The sequence below is a fragment of the Rhincodon typus genome, chromosome 3 (genome assembly GCF_021869965.1).
Source record: "Rhincodon typus isolate 14 chromosome 3, sRhiTyp1.1, whole genome shotgun sequence".
NCBI classification, from domain to species: domain Eukaryota; kingdom Metazoa; phylum Chordata; class Chondrichthyes; order Orectolobiformes; family Rhincodontidae; genus Rhincodon; species Rhincodon typus.
This window is the reverse complement of record NC_063334.1, coordinates 52,623,368-52,648,722: the sequence shown is the minus strand read 5'-3', so window position 1 is coordinate 52,648,722 and position 25,355 is coordinate 52,623,368.

Below are 25,355 nucleotides of genomic sequence, written 5' to 3'. Positions count from 1 at the left end.
GTGTGTGCATATGCTTGGAATGCTATCGTAGAACCTTAAGAGAATTCATAACACACAAATAATGCATATCACTGAACTCCAATTTTCTGTGTCATTAATACACTGCAACAGAACCTTCCAGGTGTCTAAGCAACATGGGCTATGGTGAGATCTCTGACAGAATTGGGCGACAAGTGCTACAAGGCCCATTTTGGTGTCGGGAGCAACTTGCTGTATTTTATGCTTTACGTATGCCATGGCAAGATTTCCATCAGGCACCAGTGACATACCAATTCACATTGATGAACACTTGTTAAACACCTCATCAATATTCAGCCTCCCATTTTACCAAACTCAGCAAACATGCTTGACATTTAAAAATTTAACATGGAAAACAAAGGAAATAACTGGCAGATTCAGCTTGTCACTTACTCTGAATGACAAAACCGCAGCCCAGGGCACAATCCAAAAGCACCATTTACACACACCCCTCATCCACAGATTTGGCACCCAGCATCTGCCAACCCCTCATGGCCATCCTGACACTTCTGTGATGCATTACAATGCACTCTGGAAGCACAGCAAAAGACTGCAGCAGGGATGCTTGGGGAACAATGACAGGCACGCAGCTCAAAGACTTGACTCACTGCTTCTCAGGACTGCTCTTGTTCTTTTAGCATTTGCTCACTTAGTGCCTACATACATGCACACAGCATCCTTGCACTGTCATTGTCAATTCACAAAATGAGTTTGCCTTGCTGCTAAGCAGTCTTCAGTTTTTAGTGAGTACATCTTTTAGAACAGCAGTATGTTACATCAATCTCTCACCTCTACCATGTGCTAGCAATTTATGGAATAAAAACACAGCACGTATCCAAATCTTAGGGAGGGGCAGTGGTGCAGTCCTGACTGAAGTTCATTCCTTCTTGCAGCACTGCCGGCCATTCCACCACACAGTAGTGATGGCACTGTTCCAGGTGGGAACTTGCAAGAGACTGGCAGGGACTGGTGGTGAAACTTCCTATGCAGGTCTTTCGGAAAGATAACAACTCTCTTCTGGACCATTTCATCCACAGGACCTCTGGGTCCTTGTCAGAGAATCAAGGTGCCATCTTGGCCTTCTCCATTATATTTCAACTCTGTTTTTGGCCAAGCAGAGCAGCTTTGGAATGCCAGTGTTCATTGAGGTACACAGCAACCTTTTAAAAATGTCACGGACAAAAGGGATGCCAGCCTCTTGGCCACTATCGTCCCAAGTAGCGAGCCATGATTAGGTGAGGTGGAAATTAGAAATGTGAAATACCATAAGGATGTGGTAAGTAATTAATTAGAGTTACTCGAAGAAGGGTCCCGAGCCGAAACGTCAACTTTCCTGCTCCTCTGATGCTGCCTGACATGCTGTGTTCCTCCAGCTCCACACTCTGTTGACTAATTAATTAGAGAGTTTGATAACATACTGAGCTCCTTGGTGAAAAACCCTCCAGAAAGCTTGTGCAAATTGGACTTGGCCAAAAAACACAAGATTCAGCCTTACTAGTTTGGTGATAACCATTTACAAAACAGAAACACTGATCTACGCTTCATTCATACTACGGTTTATTTACATAATGATGTCGAAGGAGAAATTCTTACTTGTCTTTTTTTATTAGTTCCAGAGAAAATATTTTTGTTTATTCTCAAGAATAAATAGTTATTTTTTTTAAATTGGCGCAATTGAGATTTTTATCTAAAATCTAATCCAGGCATTGTGGCTAATGTTTCCATGTGTACATATAGGACTCCAACTTCTCAGAGAGCAGCAGTGAACAGAGTTTCTTGAATTCATGTGGCTGTGTTTGTTCTTCCTGTGCCGACCCTGACTTGTCCATGTGAATTGGTGAATTGTATGAATGACCCATTTGTCTTCAAGTGTAGGGTTACAGAATCACACGACTGTTCTGTTTCCTTTTTAAAAAACTATTATTTGGATAAAATGAAAAATATTAGTATATTTTAGAACAGTAATCTTGGTGCTGTCTTCAGAGGGAGCTATTTCTCAGACATTAGCAATAGAGAAAGTAGTTTTAACAGCATCATTCTGATTACTGCCGGACAGAAGAGAACTGAGAAATGATGAGAGTATGTGATTGATGGCTTTGATATTAGTGTTGGATGTAGAATTCCATGGACTATGTCAAATATTACAATATGTATGACTCCTACAACCATTGTGTTCAAATACCTCCCATGACTTTCGTTGCTGTGTGGTCTGTCACTTGAAAATTAATTGAAAACATATATGCCTTCCTTCTCAGTTTTATAATTAACCCCCTTTTAGGGTCCATAGCATATACATTTACCAAAACAGATGTGCTAACAAGACTTGTACCAACACTCTCTTGGTCTGAGTGCTCAGGTTTCTGTGGCACAATTCAATAAAATGTAGATTTCTCTTGTTACTCCATAGTATATACTCCTTGGCATTTCTTACAGTATATTTGGTTTAAATATTGTTTAAGGTGGTAGTACTTTGAAATTCTATTGCCAGTTTAATAATGCATAAACACATTGTAGTCTTATGATGAAGAAACCCATTCTCTCGACTTAATTTTAACTCTGAGTAGGAATTAGACTGTTCAGGGTAGCAAACACCATTACCTTGCTGAGTTCAGGCCAGGGTCATTTCAGTTCCCAGACCCTGTTAAAATTTGAAGGACAATGCGCTTTCTAACTGCCTGAAGAATTAGATCCGCTAGACTGGCAGCTGTAGCTATTGATAGCAGAAAAACCCGGGAGAGAGGCAGCCCCAATCCCAGTACTGCTGAAAACAATACAAATGAGGACTTTGAGATTAGTGCACCAAATTCATAGAAGCCTACGAGAGCCAGTCATCAACTGAAATCTGAGATAACAAGGTGTAGAGCTGGATGAACACAGCAGGCCAAGCAACATCAGAGGAGCAGGAAGGCTGACGTTTCAGGCCTAGACCCTTCTTCAGAAAACTGAAATATGATTGTTTCCACCAAAATGTGGGCAATAAGCCACACTTCACATTCTGTGATGCAAGTATATTAATTGCATGTCTTACAATTGCACTTGTGTAAATTTACCTCCCCCACTCACCGTGCAACTGGATGTTATCCTCCCTTACTGGTGGGGTTGAAGGCAGGTGACACTAAAATTCAAGGGGAGGCCTGCGCTTGTCTATCTGCCTAACCCTCCGCCATCACAATTTTATCAGCAGTGGGGGTGGCTTTGGACTGCCTGCCTGCCAATGAACCATTTGGAGCACTCATGTTAGAACTAATATCCATTTAACGGCTTCACTGCCCCCATGGCCGGAATTTACCTGGTGGTGAGGAAGACTCACCACAAGAAAACGGCTTGACTGGCGAATGACAATCCATCCTTAATAGGATTCTTGAGTCCTTTAGATGTTCCCTACCCCACCACCCCCATGCATTACTCAACCCCCATCTCCCTTGCCTGCCTGCTCCTCCAAGACACAAGACACGAACACGATCCAGCACTGTTTGTTGCTTAAAGCCCCAAATGCATTATCAAATTGAATTAGCTTTATTGTCACATGTACTCAAACGAGTACAGTGAAAAGTTTACAAGTCATCATTTACAGTGCCATCTTAGGTACAAGGATACCTAGGTATGGATTCTTCAGTACAAGTTCTTAGGAAACAAAAATTTAGAAAAGTAAAGAGATGACTGGTAGTAGTCGCCAGTCCTGGTGCACTGCTGGTACTGGAGAATACTAATTGACTGCTAGATGTCTGGGGCAAGACTTCCTGTCGCTGAGATATGGGAATCCCACCTCCTGTCTAATATCCAATCAGCCATTGATTGTCTGTAAGATTGCCCTTCTTTTGCTGAGCAGGCTCTCTCACGATGTTTCAGCCAGGAATGGTTGGCTGGATGGGTGGGTGGGACCGCAGCATTCTGTATAATCCACCTTATAATATTTGCAGCAATCTACCAGCACTGATGCAGTGTAGGGGCTGTGAGTGATTGTACTGAATAGAGTTGGGTATTATTAGATTATATGATAATTTGGAGATGGTCCATATCTGCAGAATATGCCACCCAAGGGCAGAAAATAGATGAGAAATAAAAATAAGTTAAAAATAGATCCTTGTAGGACTTCAGGGATAATGTTACAATGATGTGAGAAGGTCTATATGCTGAAGATGTTATGTTTGTGGTCAAATAGGTAACAGCAGAATCAAATAACAGCACAGGGACGCAATAACTTGATGGTATTATTTCTAGACTGTTAACCCAGAGACCCAGGTATTGTTCTGGGAACCTGGGTTAAAATCCAGTCGTGGCAGATAGTAGAATTTGAATTCAATAAAAAATCTGAAATTAAGAGTCTATGATTAGCCGGTGAAACCGTTGTTTATTATCGGAAAAACCCATCTATTCACTGATGTTCTTTACGGAAGGAAACTGTCATCCTTACCTGGCCTACATGTGATTCCAGACCACAGCAATGAGGTAGACTTTTAACTGCCCTCTGGGAAATTAGGGATGGGCAATTAATGCTGGCATAGCCAGCTATGCTCACATGCTGTGAATGAATTAAAATAAAAGCTCTATCAGGCTGGACAACAGACAAAATGTTTTAGAGGAAGACAAAGGCTAAGTTCCAAAGGCTGAGACGAGTTCAAGAAATTATAAGTGTGAGTGGTAACACACCAAGGTTACAGTAACAAAGAATGATTATGATTATTACGATTGTCAGGTTATATAGTTAGGTTATATAACAGTGTTTTTCACGACCAGTCAATTATGATTGTTTAATTGGGATAGAAGGATTTAAACATAGAATTCCAAGAGAGATTGGTGCAGATTTGGGGTTGATGATAGACTCAAGGACTTTAGAGGGGAATGCAGTATAGAAGGGAGCCAGAGAGGTCAGTGGAAGTAAGCAGTAAATTTTCTGAAGACAGTGGTGGTGCAATTATTTGGAATGGAGTCAAGATGCAGAAGGCATGTCTTGTGACTGAGAAAAGGAGGATATTTGTGCAGCTTATGAAGAGATGCAGGGGTTCAATGCAATGTCAGGAAGGAAGCTGTGAGGAGGCTTGGTTTGGTAGAAAATATCTAAAAGGAAAGAAGGAAGCAGCAGATCAAACTGAATGGACAGCAGTTATCTTGGTAACAAATGTGCCGTTAAACTAACACAATTCCTATTATAGGTGTTCAAGTTGGATGTGGAGAGACAATGCGCAGTAGATACACTATGCAAAGCTTGCAGAATGAAGATTCAGAAGGCTGTAAGTAGTATGAGAAGTAGAGTTGAAAATCCTTTGTCAATCATGTTGGATGGTATTACTTTAGTTAATTTGCTGAGGCCTCCAACTTTCTTTAGCATTTTCAGCAGGTCCTTTGCATGCAGCAGTGAGTTCTTCCACCACCTCCTTCCACTCAATATGCACAATTTGCCTTGTAGGTGTTGGCTGACAGTTCTAAACATGAGCTTTTCTCTGTCTTACTTTGCCGTGGTGGCTCATTGCTGCCCCACAGTGCCAGGGTCCTGGGTTCGATTCCAGCCTTGGGTGACTGTCTGTATGGAGTTTGCACATTCTCCCCGTGTCTGTGCAGGTTTCCTCCAGGTGCTCCAGTTTCCTTCCATAGTCCAAAGATGTGCAGGTTAGGTGGATTGGCTATGCTAAATTGCCCATAGTGTCTAGGGATGTGCAGACCAGGTGGATTAGCCATAGGAGATGCAGGATTACAGGGATAAGTTTGGGGGTGGGGCTGAGTGGGATGTTCTTTGGAGGGTCGGTATGGACTCTTATAGCAGTACTTCTGTTGCTGTAACTCAAAACAAGAATAGTAATAGAGAGTTTCCAGTGGGGTCAGAAATGGTTGCAACACAATTTTCTAGTTCCTGCACACCTGAGTCCTATTAGTGGTACAAATTCCCTACTGTTACTGAAATTAATTCACCAGTTTATGCCTGAACAGTGATTCTATTATGGGGTGTGACATTTTTAACAAATGAAACTTGCAAGATATTTCTTTGTGCATTATTTCAACACATTTGTTAAACCATTTAAAAAATTCTAGTTAACTAATGAATTAAAATAACAGCGAGAAAATGTTCATGCAAAGAAAGAATGAACAGTTATACAAGCTTTTCATGACCATGGGAAGTCCCAAAGCACTTTTCAGTCAATATGGTACTCTTGAAATACAATCCCTGTTATAATGTAGCAAAGCAGAGGAGCCAAGTTACATCCTATGAGGTCCTGCAACCAATCAGATCAATTTTGTGATATTACTTGGGAGATACTTTCTGAGGCATGAGGCCCAGGTTCAAGTCCTACTTATTCCAGAGGTGTGTAATAACATCTCTGAACAGGTTGATTAGAAAATAGTTTCTTTTTTAGCCAAAATTGAGACAATTTGTAATGTTCATATCTTTCCAGTGGCATGACGGATACTTAGAGTCACTGTCACGTCCTGTGTAGCCTTGCATCATTAATGAAGTAGACTGACACTTAAGGATGTCACGCTTGCATCTGCCTGAAGACTCTGGATAAATGCTATCAATGACTTGAATGGGCAGAAGACAGTGGAGGTTAGGTCATTACATGTTTCAAGACCTCTGTCTGTCGTGCCACTCAAAAGAAATAAACATTATGAATTCTCTCAATTTTGATGAAAAAAAATTTTCTAATCAACCTGTTCAGTGATGTTATTACCATAACCCTGAATGGGCTCACATAATGCCAGAGTATACCAAATTTGGTGAATACTTTTACTGATAGTGTCTTCATTAATTATTCCGAAAACAACAGGTGAAATCTTCTGTTTTTGTTGAGTGTCTCATTCACTTGCTGAACAGGTGTTGAGACACTTGAATTAATTCAGTCAAATACTTTTAACTTCCCACTCTCACTCTCTAGAGTACCAACACTCACTTCACTTAATCTTTTCCTTTTTAACTTTGTTTAGAAATTCTTCCCAATTATTTTTACATTCCTAGCTAGCATCCTCTCATACACTTTTTTTTCTCTCCTGTTTAATCTTTCAGGCATTCTCTGCCGTTCTTTATATTTCAGCCAATCATCTGACCTACCATTCATCTTTATGCAGTTATATCCTTTTTCCTTGTTTGATGCTTTCCTTAACTTATTTAATTAACCATGGATGGTGCATTCTCCCTTTAAAATTTTTATTGATTGTAGGAATATACTTATTCTAGGTATTCTGAAATATCTCCTTAAATGTCTACCGCTGTGTCCCCTAGCCGAATGTAACAGTTCACATAAGCTATCTCAGCATTCATGCCCACATAGTTGTCATTATTTAGTTTCAAAATACTAGTCAATCTTCTCCCTTTCAAATTGGATGGAATATTCAATCACATATGGCTACTGATACCTAGAGGTACTTTTTACTCAGAGATCATTAATCCTGTCCACATTAAACAATGCCAAGCCTAATTGTTCTGTTAGAGATAGTAAGAAACTGCCGATGCTGGAGTCAGAGATAACACAATGTGGAGCTGGAGGAACACAGCAGACCAGGCAACATCAGAGGATAGTGATACATCAGAAAATTGTTCTGAGGAAGGGTCCCAACCCGAAACATCAACTTTCCTGCTCCTCTGATGCTGCTTGGCCTGCTGTGTTCCTCCAGTTCCACACTATATTATCTCTAACTGTTTTCTTGTTGGGTTCCAGAATGTGTCAGTCTCAGAAACTGTCTCAAAAGCATTCAATGAAATCCTCATCCAGGTTATTACTACCATTCTTTCACATTTTTCACTTTATATGTAGAGTAAAGTCACCCATGATTCTTGACATCCCTTTATCACAAGGACCCAATGTTTCTTTCGTATATCTCATACACATTGTGGTTACTGTTAGGGACCTGAAGACTACTGGCACTAGCAACTTCTTTCCCCTACTATTCCTCATCTCCAACAAACCCAATTCTACATCCTGATCTCCTGAATCAATGTCATCAGGAACTTTTACAATGCCATCATTGATTAATAGTACCATCCCTCTAACTTCATCAAACTTTCTATCCTTATTAAAAGTCATATATCCCTCAATAATCAGGATCCAACTCCATCATGCTGCAACAATGTTGCTGTAGTGACTAGGAAATCATATATATTTATCTCAACTGAAAACATAAAATGCTGGAAATCACACAGATCAGGCAGCAGCCATGGAGAGAGAGCAAGCTTATGCTTCGAGTCTAGATGACTTTTCATCATAGTTGATGTGAAGTGTGGAGGGGGCAGCATTTATGCAATGGAGGGGGTGTGGAGTGCAGGGTGAGAAAATGCATTAACAGTGCAAATTAAGTGATCAGAATGTGAGAATGGCAGAACAGTAATGTGTCTAACTGTGAAACTGGAAAGAACAGACAGGCCCACTGGGGTGGGGGGAGGGGAGAGAGGACATGCCGACAGAGAATGTGACAAGTAAAGCTAAAAGAAAGGGAAGGAATGGGAGTGGGTTCATAATCTGAAAGTGTTGAATTCAATATTAAATCCAGAACGTTGTACAGTGCCTAGTCTGAAGATGAGATGTTGTTTCTTCAGTTTGCACTGTGACTCGTTGGAGCAATGCAGCATGCCGACGATTGATTGATTTTATTGTCACATGCACCAAAGTACAGTGAAAAGCTTTGTTTACGAGCAGTACAAGCAGATCACAGCAAGCAAAGGATGTACAGAACAAAAAGACTTATAGAGGCATACAGGTTACATTGCAGGTTACATTATTTGAGGCTAGAGAGTCAATTCAACAGTCTGATAATGACCGGGAAGAAGCTGTTCCTGAGTCTGCTTGTGCATGTGTTCAGGCTTCTGTATCTTCTGCCTGACGGGAGAGGTTGTAGGAGGTCATTACCGGGGTGCGAAGGGTCTTTGAGGATGTTGGCCACCTTTCCGTGGCAGTGAGCTGTGTAAGTGGAGTCCGTGGATGGAAGGTTGGCTTCCGTGATGGTCTGGGCTGTGCACACCACCTTCTGTAGTTTTTTATGGTCCTGGGCAGAGCAGTTGCCATACCAAGCTGTTATGCACCTAGACAGTATGCTTTCAATGGTACATCTGTACAATTTGGTGAGGGACCTTATGGACGTGCCAAATTTCCTGAGCTGCCTGAAGAAGAAGAGGCATTGTTGTGCCTTCTTGACTGTCGCATTTACGTGGGAAGTCCAGGACAGGTTGTCGGTTATTGTCACTCTGAGGAACCTGATGCCCTTCGCTCTCTCATCCTCAGTTCCATTGGGGGGCGTGTTCTCCTTTTTTTCTGAAGTCAGTGATCAGTTCTTTAGTTTTGTTGATGTTGAGAGACAGATTGTTTTCATTGCACCACATCACCAAGCCCTTTATCTTCCTTCTGTACTTTGACTCATCATTCTTAGATGTCCATCCCACGACAGTGGTGTTGTCAGTGAACTTGCAGAGAGCAGACAAGTGACATGCAAGTAGAATGCTGTATTAAAATAACCGGCTACAGGAAGGTCGGGATCATTTTTGTGCAGGGACTAGAGGTGTTCTGTAAAGCGGTCACCCAGTCTGCATTTGGTTTCTTGTAGAGTCGGCCACATTGGGTGCAGCGAATGCAAAATACTAGATTGCAGGAGGTACAGGTGAAATGCTGCTTCACCTGGAAAAACTGTTTAGGCCCTTGGATAGTGAACAGGGAAGAAGTGAAGGGGCAGGTGTTGCACCCCTGAGGTTAAATAGAAAGGTGCTGTGGGAAGGAGGGGTGTTTGTGTTGATTGTCAAGGAATGGACTTGGATGGGACGGTCCCTGCAAAATGCAGATGGGGGAAGCGAGGCGAAGATGTGTTTGGTTGTGGCATTCTACTGGAGTTGTTTAAAATGGCAGAGAATGATCCTTTGAATGTGAAGGCTGGTGGGATGTAAAGTGAGGACAAGGGGGACCTGATCACACTGTCGTGAGTGACGGGAAGGGGCAAGGGTGGAAGCACGGGTGATAGGTCGGATGTTGTGGAGGATCCTGTCAACCACAGTGGGCGGGAAACCACAGTTATGGAAGAAGGAAGTCATCCATTACAAAGCCCCTGACTCCCATAGCTACCTTCACTACAGCTCTTCACACCCCACGTCCTGCAAAGGTTCCATCCCATTCTCCCAGTTCCTTCGTCTACATAGTATCTGTTCAGATGATGCCACCTTCCAAAACAGCGCCACTGATATGGCTTCCTTCTTCCATAACTGTGATTTCACTGGCAGAATGTGCAACACCTGCCCCTTCACTTCCTCCCTGCTCACCATCCAAGGGCCTAAACAGCCTTTTCAGGTAAAGGAGCATTTCACCTGTACCTCTTCCAAACTGATATTTTGCATTCGCTGCAAAATCATGAGAGGTGTAGACAGCGTGGATAGCAAGAAGCTTTTTCCCAGAGTGGGGGACTCAATTACTAGGGGTCACGATTTCAAGGTGAGAGGGGAAAAGTTTAAGGGAGATATGCATGGAAAGTTCTTTACGCAGAGGGTGGTGGGTGCCTGGAACGCGTTGCCAGCGGAGGTGGTAGAGGCGGGCACGATAGCATCATTTAAGATGTATCTAGAGAGATACATGAATGGGCAGGGAGCAGAGGGATACAGATCCTTGGAAAATAAGCGATGGGTTTAGATAGAGGATCTGGATCAGCGCAGGCTTGGAGGGCCGAAGGGCCTGTTCCTGTGCTGTAATTTTCTTTGTTCTTTTGTTCTTCTTTGCACCCAATGTGGCCTACTCTACATTCGAGAAACCAAACACAGACTGGGTGACTGCTTTGCAGAACACCTCTGGTCTGTGCACAAGCATGACACTGATCTTCCTATGGCCAGTCATTTTACCACAGCATCCTGCTCGCATGCCCACTTGTCTGTCTTCAGCATGTTGCAATGTTCCAGTGAATCACAGTGCAAACTGGACGAACAACATCTCATCTTCAGATTAGGCACTTTACAGCCTTCTGGACTTAATATTGAGTTCAACACCTTCAGACTGTGAACCCACTCCCATTCCTTCTCTTTCTTTCAGTTTTATCTGTTACATTATTTGTCACCATGGCCTCTCTCCCCTCCCCCCACCCCAGTGGGACTGTCTGTTCTTTCATGTTTGGCAGTTAGACACACTATTGTTCTACCATTCTCACATTCTCACACATAATCTGAATTATCAATATTCGTTCTCCCCCAGCACTCCACTATTGCATAAATGTTGCCCCCTCCATACTTCACACCAGCTCTGATGAAGACTCAGCTGGACTCAAAACATTAGCTTGCTCTCTCTCCATGGATGCTGCCTGACCCACTGTGATTTCCAGCATTTTTTGTTTTCAGTACAGATTCCAGCATCTGCAGTAATTTCCTCCTACTTTATTTATTTAAATATGTGATATCAGTTGGTTTATTTTGCTATAAATGCTGCGCATAATCAGATATAGAGTCTTTATTTTGTCTTTTTGTTATCTTTGTAACATCTGCTCTTGATTAATGGTGTATCCCTGGGTTTTTTCTCGGTCTTTTCCTGCCATTCACTAACCGTCATTTCCTATTTACTATTTTTCTGTCTTGGCTCTCTATTATTTGATATACCCTAATTTTTCATATTTAATCCCTTCTCCCCACTAAAAGGGGAGAATTTCAATTTCCTAGTTTTATGTTTCGCAAGGACATTAGCCTCAGCATGGTGCAGATCATCCCAATGGTATAGCCCCACTTTCACCAGTGCTGGTTCCATGAACTGGAATCTACATCTCCCGTATCAGTCTTTGAGCCACGTATTCATATGCACCAATCCTCAAGACTTTGCGTTTCTGGTATGTGCCAGAGGATGACTGCTTTGTGACAAGAGCTATTTCCTCCACACATGGCAGATGACACCCTCTGGCATTCCACCAAGCAAGATCAGAGGAACTTCAATGAAAGCCATCTGCAACATACTGGAGCAAGTCATTATCTTCCTCATACAATGGATTTTCTGCTTAGATCACTTCCCAATCTTTACAGTATACATCCATGAGTGTGTCCATGTTTGTAATGGTGTGTTATACACTCACAAGCTAGCCATTCTGGAAGACTAGATAGAATTCACAGGCCACCTCAGGAGGAAAATGAGGAGAAAGAAGCAGTGGAAAAAAAATCACATCCAACATGTGCAATTGGACAAAGTGAGAGGTATTAGAACACAAGGACATTAGAAGTGGGAACAGGAGCAGGACATTCGGCCCTTCGGGATCGTCCCACCATTCAATATATTCATGGCTGATCTGCCTCAGGTCTTAACTCTTCTTTCATACCAGATCAATATAATATCAACTCCTCGATATTTCAGAAATGTGTCTACCTTCTTGCTACATATGTCATTGATCTAGTCTCCACAACTCTCTGGCGTAGACTTCCAGACATTCATGCCATCTGGGAGAAGAAATGTCTTTGCATCCCAGTTTTAAATGCATGTTTTCTTAATCTGTGGTGACGTCCCCTAATTTAAGATTCTCCCGTTAGTGGAAACATTATCTCAACATCTGTTGAACCCTTGCAATCTGAAATGTTTCAATAAGATCACTCCTCATTCTTCTGAACTCAAATGAATAATCTTTTTGCATTGCTTTCTGAGGCTTTGTTTCAGCTAGAAGGAACTACCCTATCCAGAATATTGACCTACAATTCTGTTTGTCTGTAACAAATTCCCCATCATAAGATTCCCATGACCAAAATCATTTAATAAAGGTCACAGCAAAATAGCTCCTCTGAGTAAATTTATCTGGCAACTCATAACTAATGGGGGAAAAAATGGATGAAATCATCTCCCTTGGACATCCCTTAATCTTGCAGTTAACTTACCTGTCGCCATGTTCCTAAACTGCTGTATCCCAAGGCTGCTGGTGATAAGTTGTTGACATTCCTGGGAACAGAGGACTGCGGATAGGCTTGCTGGACAACCTCAAATAGCTCCAAACTTAAAAATCCTGCTCTGATCAGCTACAGCTTCACTTGGCCTATCACTGCTACCTGACTGTTAGAGAACAACAGTGGCATTGTGTCTGGGATCACAGCATGTATGCAAGCGGTTCTTTTCAGATTCAGGTAAATACAATTAAGAGAAGGCTTGTATAACAAACATTTGTTTAAATATTAATGTTTATTAAATAATAATAAAAGATTATAGAGGTAGTAATAAATAAATAATAAATGGAAGAGAAAAGTAAATACAACAAGTATCACACCCTTCTAGAAAAAAGCAACAGGTCTCATGCCCTTCTGCCTATCGGGGCTTCTCGATGATGGCTGGTTTGGAGGCTTAAGTTCATTCCTGGCACGTTCACAATTCCTGGCACATTCATGAGGTCCCACCTTGGAATAAAAGTCCCTCTCTCTTATACAGTGTAACAAACAGCCAGCACAAAGAAAGCAGATACAGAAAGACAAAACTGCTGGCTGGTACAGAAACACAGATGGGAAAACTAGCTGCAGGTGTGTCTTTGACTTGTAAAGGCATGTTCACAGGACTCATTCAAGGTCATGCAGCTTGTCGAGTATCATCAACAATTTTAGCCCTTCAGCCCATCCTGTACAATTCGCCCCAACAAAATTTGACAGCGCATGTTACAATTGCAAATGCAGACGCAAATTAGCGACAGCTGTACAAGAACATACAATAAGAGTAGGTCACCTATATTAGAAAATTAAAACTACAATGAAAATAACTAGCACTAATACAAAGAATACAACAATAGGATGTATCATTAAATTAATGATTGCCGTGGCTTTTGGAGACAGACACTTAAATATATATATTCCAACCTGATGTATGGTCAAGGCCATGATGGAACCAACAAGTCATGCCACCTGACTGAGGCAACCAGTATATTGTCTACATTTTTATTTCAATTAATCTGTTTACATAACTTGCTCTATAATTCAGTTTATTCCAGATTCAGGTTCCTTAATTTGTGTTTTTTTTTAATCCTCTAATTCCCTATCCACAAATCACCTCACCCAATAACAGTAAAATAACGTCAAAAATGGACTCAAAATTTCTCCAGTTCTCTTCATTTGTATCTGTCTTGTGGATACTTCTTCCCTATGTTTCCTTCTCACCAATTTTATGAACGATTGTCTCATTGAGTAGTAACCACCTCCAGATGCTAGCACCCCCTTTTGAGCTACAATATACATGGAATCAAACAATACAGCTCTATGTTAATCAGGCTTTACCTTCAGCTTATACTTTCCACCTTCATTTTACCCTGGGGTTCCCTTACCACAGACTCCTACACTACCTGAGTCTCATTACAATTTCACCTACTGGTTTAGCCATACAAATGCTCAAGATAGGACACCTATATGTTATCCAAGAGCCCTTTCACTCAGTCCACTATTACTCCTCCCAGAGTCCATATTCTTTCATTTCTGTAACATTTTGACGTAATAGCCAATCACATTTTTTATTTTGATTGTAATTGTTTTAGATCCCCTTCACTAATACTATTTTCATTGTTTTAAAGTCAGTTTCTCTACGAATTTTGTGTCAGTGTCTTATTGTTTAAACTATGTTTTTGTGCTCTTCCAAGCCACACTAATCCTTTCATCAAGTAGGTGTACATACCTGAGACCTATTCTTCGGTGCATGTTTTTTACCATCTCATGTTCGTTACCTCTGGGGTAACATTTACTTTTGCACACTTACATTGGTATCCCAAGACCATGCCATGCGTTCTTGACTCCCACATGATCTTATCAAACATTCTATAGATTTACTTATCACTCTACGTATGATCCCAATGTCCTGGGTAGTGGCTTGATCACCAAAGTAATTCGCTTAAAAGTAAAGACAAGAACACAAACATCACCAAGAGAAAATTATCAGTTTTGTACTCTCATCTAAACTTCGTTTTCACTACTGTAACACTTTAACCTGAATTGCCACTATTATTCTAATTTTTTTGTCTTCTGCCACCAGTCTCCACCGTTAATTACTTCATCTCATCCAATTTTCCAACTTAACTATTACCACCATATCTAATTCCAGAGATCTGTAAAGATTTATAGTCCACGGAACATAATTTTATAATATTTTAAAACAGAAGTCAAACATTTCTGTTTGATTCAGACACAACATACTTTGTTTGTTCGTTTTCTAAGATGACCCACTTTTTAAAAATGTTACTTGATGACTAGATATTTGACACATTGCTATGTAAAAATTGTCCAAATTCAATATTCTATTTACTCCCTTGAAGTTACTAACCGTTTTCATGCATTGAACCCATTGAGACGGTATGCATGCATATTATCATTTCCCAGAATCCCTTTAAATTTTCACATAACTATTCCATTTAATGTTTTAGAATACCCGGCATGTGGGTCTTAACATAGATTTTGTCATGGTGTGCTTAAGTGTACCCAGGCTCAGAGGTTTTGAGATTCCTGACACTCACTACAATCGATATTTCCACAGTACTTCCCCAACAGTGAAATGTGTTACTGATGAATGGCTTGATGGGTTGAGGGTGTCTCATCCGTCACTGTATTGTGATGTTGAAATTCTGCAAACGGGTTCATCCTTCAGTGTCTCCAATTTCTAAAAAAATACAAACAAGATCTGTCCATTCCACATCAAGCAGAATGGGTTAATTAGTGTTAAATACTCTGGATTTAAAGAGGGGATGGGGCATAAACTCCTGCACGTAATTATGTCATCCATCTCTCCTCCTTCTTGAAGGAAGGAAAAGCCCTCCCATTGTCAAATTTGCCTTTCCTAAACTCCTCACCCACAGAGAGCTGCATTTTCAACATTCCAATATTCCTATCACTTGAATATTAACAATGAGTCAATCTTATCATCCGGAATTAAAGATTCATTCATGTGTGTCAAGACAGTGTTTGGAAGTTCACTTTGGCCAGAAAATGAAATTCCAAACATTGTAATTTCTGGGACTAAAATCTACTCAAGATTCTTTTTGGCTTTATTTTTTCCCAATTAATTTTAATCACCTATGACCAATTTCAAGAAATGAATTCTTACCATGCTTTAAGATACTAATTCAAGATCAATAATTTGTCGCAGATTTTTGCTTTACACAACCATTGATGGTTTCTTAAAAGGACATTACATTAGCCATACGTGCTCCACACTGAAAGAGGCACACAACACACTTTCAAATCACCAGACATTTACAAAATTCAAACTAAAATTCAAAGAATCCCCAGTTCTCGAGCTCCAGGGAACCAAAAGACACAAATTGTGCAAGATGACATTTAGCAACCAACAAAGAAAGGTGCATTCAAACTAGACCACAAAAAGTTAACACTTCTGTATGCTTGAAAATATTCTGAATGGCATTTTAAGGTCATTGTGCGATTATTTCCAACATTGCTCATTAAGAAACGTACGGGCTTGAGAAACTTGATTTTTGTACAGAATATGGCGTTTCATTGATTTATACTGTGTTTCTCGGAATGGAGACCTTTCTTAAGTGAGCTGCATTGGTGCCAGATTGAATCACCTTTAATAATGCAGTTCGTGCCTCTTCTACATTTGCAACAGATTTGGTAGTGATCTTTTCAGTTTTTGGAAAATCAGGAGGAGGAAGAGGAGAACAAGATGCAGTGGCTGGATGTCCTGTTTGAGAATATTCCCTTATATTCTTTAGCTCTTTTGATACTGCAGAAGTTGTCTGTTTCAGTTTTGTAATTCCAAAAATGCAAAGTGTTCATTCTCTGGTGCAATAAATGAATCTTTTTTTAAGGTTACCATTTATCACTGTATCAGAAATCTTTCTAAGCCATTCTTTGTTTTGCCCTGATTGAATAGTTTCCACTAGAGAACTGTGTAAGCTCTCATCTTTCTGTACAGGCTTCTGAATGATGGGTTTGAATTTCTTGACAGGCCCAAACATGTTGATGTTGGGTTTGATATTGAACCAACCTGTTTGAAAGGAAGGTGAAGGTTCTGACTGTGTCACAAATACTGTTTCAGTAACGGGGAGGGTACAGTAGATATTGTGGGCCGATTTGAGGCACATAAATTATGTGAGATGCAATCACCTTGTTTTATAGCAGTAACATGCTTTTTAACAGAATCTGAAAATCAAGGTGGAATTGGATTATTGCAAAGGTCATAGATGTGTTAACTGACTGATCACATGGAGCACTGGAAATCATGACATCTTTCATAAAAGGTAAATGCATTTTACTTTGCAGAATCTGCCTATTTGCAGTGGGACATTGCTTGTTAGTAGGAAAGGCATACACATCTTTAATGAATGAATTCTGATTTGGAACAGCTTTAGCTTCCTTGTGTATTATCATTTTTTCACCATTTTCTGTGTTAGAGTGGAGTGCAAACCCTGTCTTCTATTGGTTTTTCTTTCCTCCCTCCATATCTCTCTTGATCTCTCTTACTTCCTAATGCTTTGGAGAGCAGTGTGTTCTCCACATATTGTACATGGCACCCATAGGTATTCCGTCTATCTTACTCCTTTCTATTCCTGCTTTCAGTAATGCCACGAATGTTTCCCTTCTGGTAATCTTTTGTTTCATCTTCGAACCCACCCATTTCCAACTTGTTGACCCTGTTTGTTGCTTGCTCGGGTGGGCTTTACTCTTCGCTTATCAGCCTCCATATTTTCCAACTGGTGTAACAGCAACATACCTGTCCCACTGCCTGTCCCCGGGCTGGCAAACAGGGCACCTCCCATCCAGCTTGGACCACTTTGCATTAGCCGGCTCCTCATTCCAGCTGTGAAGGGTTCCTGGTCTGGACCCTGAAACTGTGGAGAATACATACCCACTTGTGTAGCCGAATTCATCAAATGTTTTATACCTTCTGGTGCGCTTTCTCATTTTTCAACATCGCCTTCCCAGTCTACTGGGGAAGGGTACTTGTTTCCTACTGTTAGTGTCAGTGTATTCCACAATGATCCAGTTTGCCCTATGTTTCTGAAGATACTATTCACATGTGGGTCAACACTTAGTGCTCCCAGATTCCCTCACTCAGTAGCACTCAGCATGATATGGACAGGACCCTGGTCCCATCACCACATCAACGAAGAGGCCAAGGGTTCGCCCGACTTCTGCTTAAAGCATGACCCCAAATCCTGCAATTCAGACATACAGTAATCTCTCACTATTCTTGAATTTTTGTGGGTTCTGTCTTCCTATCTTTTTTGCCTTATTTGTTATTAGGGGTCGTGCTATTAGTCCCTTCTCTGTGAATGGCTCCAGAGGTGGAGCACTTCCTGGTCTGTTTATTCAGACGCTGAATCAGATGAATACCAAATTTCTCCATCGCAATGGTCGGGGTCCCATTGTGAGGTTGATAACGCATGCACTTTGACAGGGTCAACTTTCCAATTGTGCCAGTTGGCTTTCTTTTTCTGTTGTACCATCACCAGACGGCATACTAGCTAGTTCTGTCTCTCCTCTGACTTCTCAGCTCTTTCCTGCACTGTCTTAACTGCTTCTGTTAGAATAATATTTGGCTGTTCTGCTGCCGTCAATGCAGCCTGAAGCTGCCTGTTTTTGGCCTGGCACGCTTCCAATTCCCTTTGAGAATGCAAAGCTGTTATCAACATCCATCCCATTTGCTGTACATTGCCCTTTCTGTCGGGGAAGCCTGTCTCCTGTAAGTAGTCATGAACGGCAGCCTGTATGAATAATCCCCTATTCCTGCGGGGATCCTAACCGTGCTAACAAGTTAGCTACAGACCCAAATCTGGAATCTGCCACATTCCACCCTGGGATACGGAAGGTCTCTGGAGCATTAAGTTGTCTTTCCCTTCTCTTACATATTTTCCTGAATCCCATTCGTCGTCACCAAAAATGTCCTGGAACATAGCGTGTATCCAAGCAGTTCTTTTCAGATTCGGATAAATGCAATAAGAGAAGGCTTGCCTAACAGCAATTTGTTTAAATATGAATGTTTATTAAGTAATAATAAATTATTATAGTGGTAGTAACAAATGAATAATACATAGAAAAGAAAAGAAGAAAAACAAGTATCATGCCCTTCTAGAAAAAAGCAACAAGTCTCTTGTCCTCCGGCCCATCGGGGGCTTCTCGATGATGGCTGGTTTGGAGGCTTAAGTTCATTCCTGGAACATTCATGAGGTCCCACCTTGGAATGAAAGTCTCTCTCTCTTATACAGTGTAACAAACAGCCAGCACAAGGAAAGCAGATACAGAAAGACAAAACTGCTGGCTGGTACAGAAACACAGATGGGAAAACTAGCTGCAGGTGTGTCTTTGACTTGTAAAGGCATGTTCACAGGACTCATTCAAGGTCATGCAGCTTGTCGAGTATCATCAACAATTTTAGCCCTTCAGCCCATCCTGTACAATCTATTTTCTCATGCAGCTGTCGAATATCATTAACTTTTAGCCCTTCGGCCCATCCTATACATATTGGTGGAAAGACAGTCGTGGGAATGTTGTCCTCCTAAGAAAGGATTGCAGAGTAATGTTCAATTGTGCCACGCCATTCTCCAGGGTGGTATTTCAAAATTCTTTGTAATCTGCCAGAGCTCAGATCATGTTTTGGTGTGAGATCAGTAGAAACGTGAAGGATGGAATGTTATATAAGTCTGAGTGACATGGGCTATGGTGAGATATTAGGGTGGTATCAAAATGAGAAATTCACTTAAACTGATCTTGACTGTGAGAGCAACTTGGCCATGTTTTATGCTTTTCACAAGCAGTGTGGCAAGTTACACACCAGCTAGCAGTAAATTGCCAATTAAGGGTGATTGTTGCTCTTTATATGCCTCATTGATAACCCTACACACCTCATTATTATTCAGATTTCTATCTTAATAAACTCAATGAACAAAATAGATGTGAAATTTCAGTATGGAAGACATGAGTGGGGGCCTGGTGGATTCAGTTCATTACTTGCTCTGAACAACTTCTATGATGCTCAGCACCAAACTGCACCTCAGAGCATGATCCATGGTCACTAACCCTCATCCATGGACATTGGTAGCTGTTGGATTATTTAACATTTTACTTGCTTTTATTGGTGATTAAACTAGTATTAGATTTTGTTTCTACTTCCTTGCAGTGGTCTAATCTTCCATGCAAGGAGCAATTTCTGCAACTAACAATAGCTGCAGTTGCTGTTGCAGCATCTCCTTGGTGAAATAAATAGACAACTTCACCCCTTCTTTACTTACTTCAAGAAAGGTATGGTTCTCTTCTCCCATTATTTGTAGCTTCTCTTTTAAGAGAAATGGCAATTCTGCATTATCTTTTTGCAGTACTAGGTCTGGAATGTCTGTGCTGGATTCCATGATGAATTTTAATGTCTCTGGTGTCTGATAACTTAAGAATATTTAAAGTCACACACAGAGCTCCACTTAATAGCGAAGTGTTAGGGTAACATCTGTACAGGGTACAGATTGGATGAACATCATGGTAGTATTGAAAAAACTTGGAAAGTGAGGTTATGCATCGATGCAAAGGATCTCAACAATGCTTTGAAGAGATCTCGCTACCTCATGCTAAGCAGTGAAAAAAATGTTGTCAGACTTAACAAGGCAAAGGTCTTTACTGCCCTCAATGTGAAGCATGGTTACTGGCAATTGAAGCTAGATGAAGGCAGCAATTTTGTAACTGCATTCCAGACACCATTCAGGAGATATAAATGATTGTGCATGCTGTTGGTAATTCCACTCTGTGGAATAGGGTCAAACCATAGCATAAGATAGTCAGTAATCTTACTGGAGCACAAGCTATTGTTGATGATCTACAAACCTATGTATGTGGAGATACAATGAATGTATTAGATTATGCTTCAACTCCATATTTCATAAAATCTCATTACAATTACAAGACAATTCATCAGTGGGGGAACACCTCAGCAGTCAAGCACATTCGGCCTCTGACCTTCAGGTAAGCGTCCTCCAAGGTGGACTTTGAGATACACAACAACTTTGCTGAACAAAATTGCTGAGCAGAGGCTGATAGCCAAATTCCATAATCATGAGGACGGCCTTAGTCATGATCTTGGGTTCATATCAGACTACAAGTGACCCCATGACACTGTATGCTCCCAAACACACCCACTCACACATACGCACACATACACACACTGTCTCACACAAACATACTCACACACACACAACTGCACTCTTACACAGACCCTGTCTCACACGCACACACACTTACACATACACGCACACACACTGTCACACACATGCACTCTGTCACACTCACACTCTCTGAAGCACAAACACACGCACATACTCTCTCTCTTTCTGTCTCTCTCTCACACACACACACACACACCCCTGAATTATTTCATCCGAGAGTTTGTGTATTTGCGGATATATTCTGTTTTGCTCAAAAAACAACCTGGCCCCAGTTTAAAGCATAGACAGATTCTAAGCAAGATCTCAATCCTAAAATGCATTGTCAGACCTGAGATGTCACCTCTTGTATGCATTGATAAAACCTTTAAGTATCTCAGGACAATGACGTGAAAGGAATCTAAATTTTGCATTTTAATCAGTAGTCTCCTTCCTAGCTGAGCAAAGATTCAAAAAGAGGCAGCCAGTTTTAAGATTGCTACCTTTCTGCTTATAAATTCGGAGTCTTGTACCCTGTCTCTCTCACTACATCTGAGGAAGGAGCTTAGATCTGACAGCTTGCATTTTCAAATAAACCTATTGGACTATAACCTGGTGTTGTATTTTTTTTTACCTTGCCTCTTAAATATCAGCAATATTACATAATCAGAATCTAGTGCAACTGCTTGATAAAACATGATACATGAATCTGAAGCAAAACTAGACAAGAAAAGATGCATTTGAAGATGGCTGAAGTCAAGTGCTAAGGTGTACGCAGACAACAAAAGGACATTTCCCAGATCCCAGTATGGTAAGAGCTGTAGCAAGGATGCAGTTACCAATAGGACTGAAATTGGGACAATTATTTGTTAGATTCATGAACTTCCAAGCAAAGTTCTTGCCTCAGCTCTATTTGAGAGAGGCCTGTTGAAAGTGTACAGCCAGTAAGCTGTGTACAGTCAAGAAGGAGAGATCACGTCCAGAGTTAAACATAACCGGAGTAGAAACATTGTTCAGGGAATTTGGAGGCAGCATGAGAATTCAGTACATAGGGGAAAAGGTGCTTTTTATTTTACTTATAGCTTGTAAGTTTTTTTTTAATGGAATAACTGAAGATCACGATCAACGGCCCAGCAACAAAAGAATGACATCCCAGGTAAATTTTATATTCATTGGTTGGTAATAGCTACTAATTTGACTATCTTTTATTGGTTATTTTCAGATTGAACATAAATAAGGGAAATATTTACAGGTTACCAGCTAAAAGACCAGTAGGATTTCTTTTTAAAAATCAAGAACTAAGTAAATTAAATAGAGATGTAGTGCCAGGCAATGTATTGCATGATGTGGGGATCTTGTGGACTCCATTGTGTTTCATAGTGACCACATTTGTAGCAAGTTTTGGTTGCTTGAGGAACTCTGGTTCAGAGTTGATGAGGTCAGAAATCAGACGACACCTGGTTATAGTCCAACAGGTTTATGTGAAATCACAAGCTTTCAGAGCATAGTGCCTTTATTAGGTGAAGTGAGAGGGAAGCACACAGGCACAGAATTTGTAGGCAGAGAGATCAAGGACAGAGAGATCGAAAGATTGTACAAATGGTGTGAGTGGAGTGTCGAATAATAAGTCTCTGCAGGTGATCAAAAGTTCATGTTGCACTACATGTGACCCCACCACACTGTTCTGTATCCGTAAAATCTTCCTTACCGTCCTATTTTGACACCTTCACCTTGTTAAATTGTTATGATCTCTCTACCTTAATTAGTTTGGATTACTTATTACTATGGTTAGACTCTAGGCATGGGAATCTTATACCTATCATGTTATTCTAGTCAAGCAGCATCAGAGGAGCAGGAAAGCTACGTTTCGGTTCTGGACCCTTCTTCAGAAAAAGGTTTCCTGAAGAAGGGTCCAGACCCGAAACATCAGCTTTTCTGCTCCTCTGATGCTGCTTGGCCTGCTGTGTTCATTCAGCTCTACAGCTTGTTATCTCAGATTCTCCAGCATTGGCAGATCCTACTATCTCTGAATGTTATTCTAGTCATTTGATTTGTGACCAGCACCACCTTATATTTTTAATTTTTTGTAATTATCTCTCTGCTTTATTTAATTAGATTATAGGTCATCCCTTACTTGATGTTCAGCTGCTGACACTTTACTCATACCATCTGACACTTTTGATCACCTGCAGAGACTTATTATTTGACACTCCATTCACACCATTTGTATGATCTTTTGATCTGTCTGTACTTGATCTCTCTGCTTACAAATTCTGTGCCTGTGTGCTTTTCTCTCACTTCACCTAACAAAGGGGCAATGCTCCAAAAGCTTGCAATTTCAAATAAACATGTTAGATGATAACCTGATATCGTAAGATTTCTGACCTTGTCCACCCCAGTCCAACACCTGCACTTCCACATCAGAGTTGATGAACTGAAGTCTGAGAGTCAAACAATGCAACACATCAGGGAACATTAAATGCATGCAGTATATGAAACAAGGTAAATGAACTTGAAGCGCAGATTAAAATTGTACAATATTGTGAGTATCATAGAGACGTGGCTGCAAGGGGATCAGGGTGGGAACTAAATAGCAAAGGAAACATGTTCCATTGAAAATACAGGTGGATGGGCAGGGCAGTGGGAAGTGTCATTAGTGAGAAATTAAACTAAACCGATAACAGGAAGTGATATAGAGTCAGAAGGCTTAGAATCTGTGTGGGTAGAGTTGAGGAACTGCAAAGGAAAAAAGTCTTTGATAGAAGTTATGTACAGCCCTTGAAGCAGTAGTCAGGATGTGGGGAAGAAAATAAATCACAAGATAGAAAATGCATGTAAGAAAGGCACAATTACAATAATCATGGAGGACTTCAATATGCAGATGGACTGGGAAAATCAGGTTGTTAATGGATCTCAAGAAAAGGAATTTGTGGAATGTCCATGGGATGGTGTTTTGAAGCAACTCGTGGTAGAGCCTACTAGGTAATAGGCAATTCTGGATTTGGTAATGTGTAATGGGGCAGACATGATTTGGGAGCTCTTATGGTGAAGGAACCCCAAGGAGGCAGTAACCATACTGTGATAGAACCCACCCTGCAGTTTGAGAGGGAGAAACTGGAATCAGATGAAGTGGTTTTATAATTGAGTATAAGTAACTACAAAGACATAAATGAGGAACTGACCAGAGTTGATTGGAAGGGGGGGTCTAGCATACAGCAGCAATGGCAAGAGTTTCTGGGTAATTCGGGAGAAATTCATCCCATGGAAGAAGAAACACACTAAAGGGAGGATGAGGCAAACATAGCTGACAAGGAAAATTAGGGACAGCATAAAATCAAAGCAAAAATACAATATGGTGAAGATCAGTGGGAAGCGAATTGGGAAGCCTTTAAAAACCAGAAGAAGATAACTAAAAAACGAAAAGGGGGAAGAAGATGAAATAAGCTAGGTAGTAAAATATAAGAAGATCACAAGAGATTTTTTTTAGATATATAAAAATCAAGAGAGAGGCAAGAGTGGATATTGGACCGCTAAAAAATGAGAAGTAGTAATAGGGAAATGGCAGAAGAACTGAATAGGTACTTTGCATCAGTTTTTACAGTGGAAGACACCAGCAGGGTACCAGAACTTAAAGAGAGTCAGATGGGGGTGGGGGGAGGGTTGTGGTGTGGAGTGTGGTGGTTGTGGTGAGAGTGGGGCTGGGTGGGTGCACAGATGAATGTAGTGGCCATCACTGAGGGAGAGGTGCCGGGAAGTTGAAAGGTCTGAAAGTGAAGAAATCACCAGATTGAATGGACTACATCCCCGAGTTTTGAAGGAGATAGCTGAGTAGCTTGTAGAGGCATTGGTCTTGATCTTCCAGGAATTACTGGACTCAGCAAGCATCCGAGAGGGCTAGAAAATGGCAAATGTAACACTCTTGTTTACAAAGGGAGGGAGATAGAAAACAGGAAACTATAGGCCGGTTTGCCTGATCTTGGTCGCTCATAAAATTTTAGAAGCAATTATTAAGGATGAGAATGCAAAGTACTTGGAAGTGCATTGTAAAATAGGGCTAAATCAGCACAGCTTTATCAGGGGGAGGTCAAACCTGACAAATCTGTTAGCATTCTTTGAAGAGGTAATGAGCACATTAGACAAAGGAGAGCCAGTGGACGTGATCCATTTGGATATCAAGATGCCTTTGACATGGTTCCCCATTGGAGGCTTCTAAATAAGAGCCCATGCTGTTAGGGACAAGGTACTGGCATGGATAGAAGATTGACTGACGAGCAGAAAGCAGAAAGTAGGGATAAAGGGACCTTTTTCAGGATAGCAGC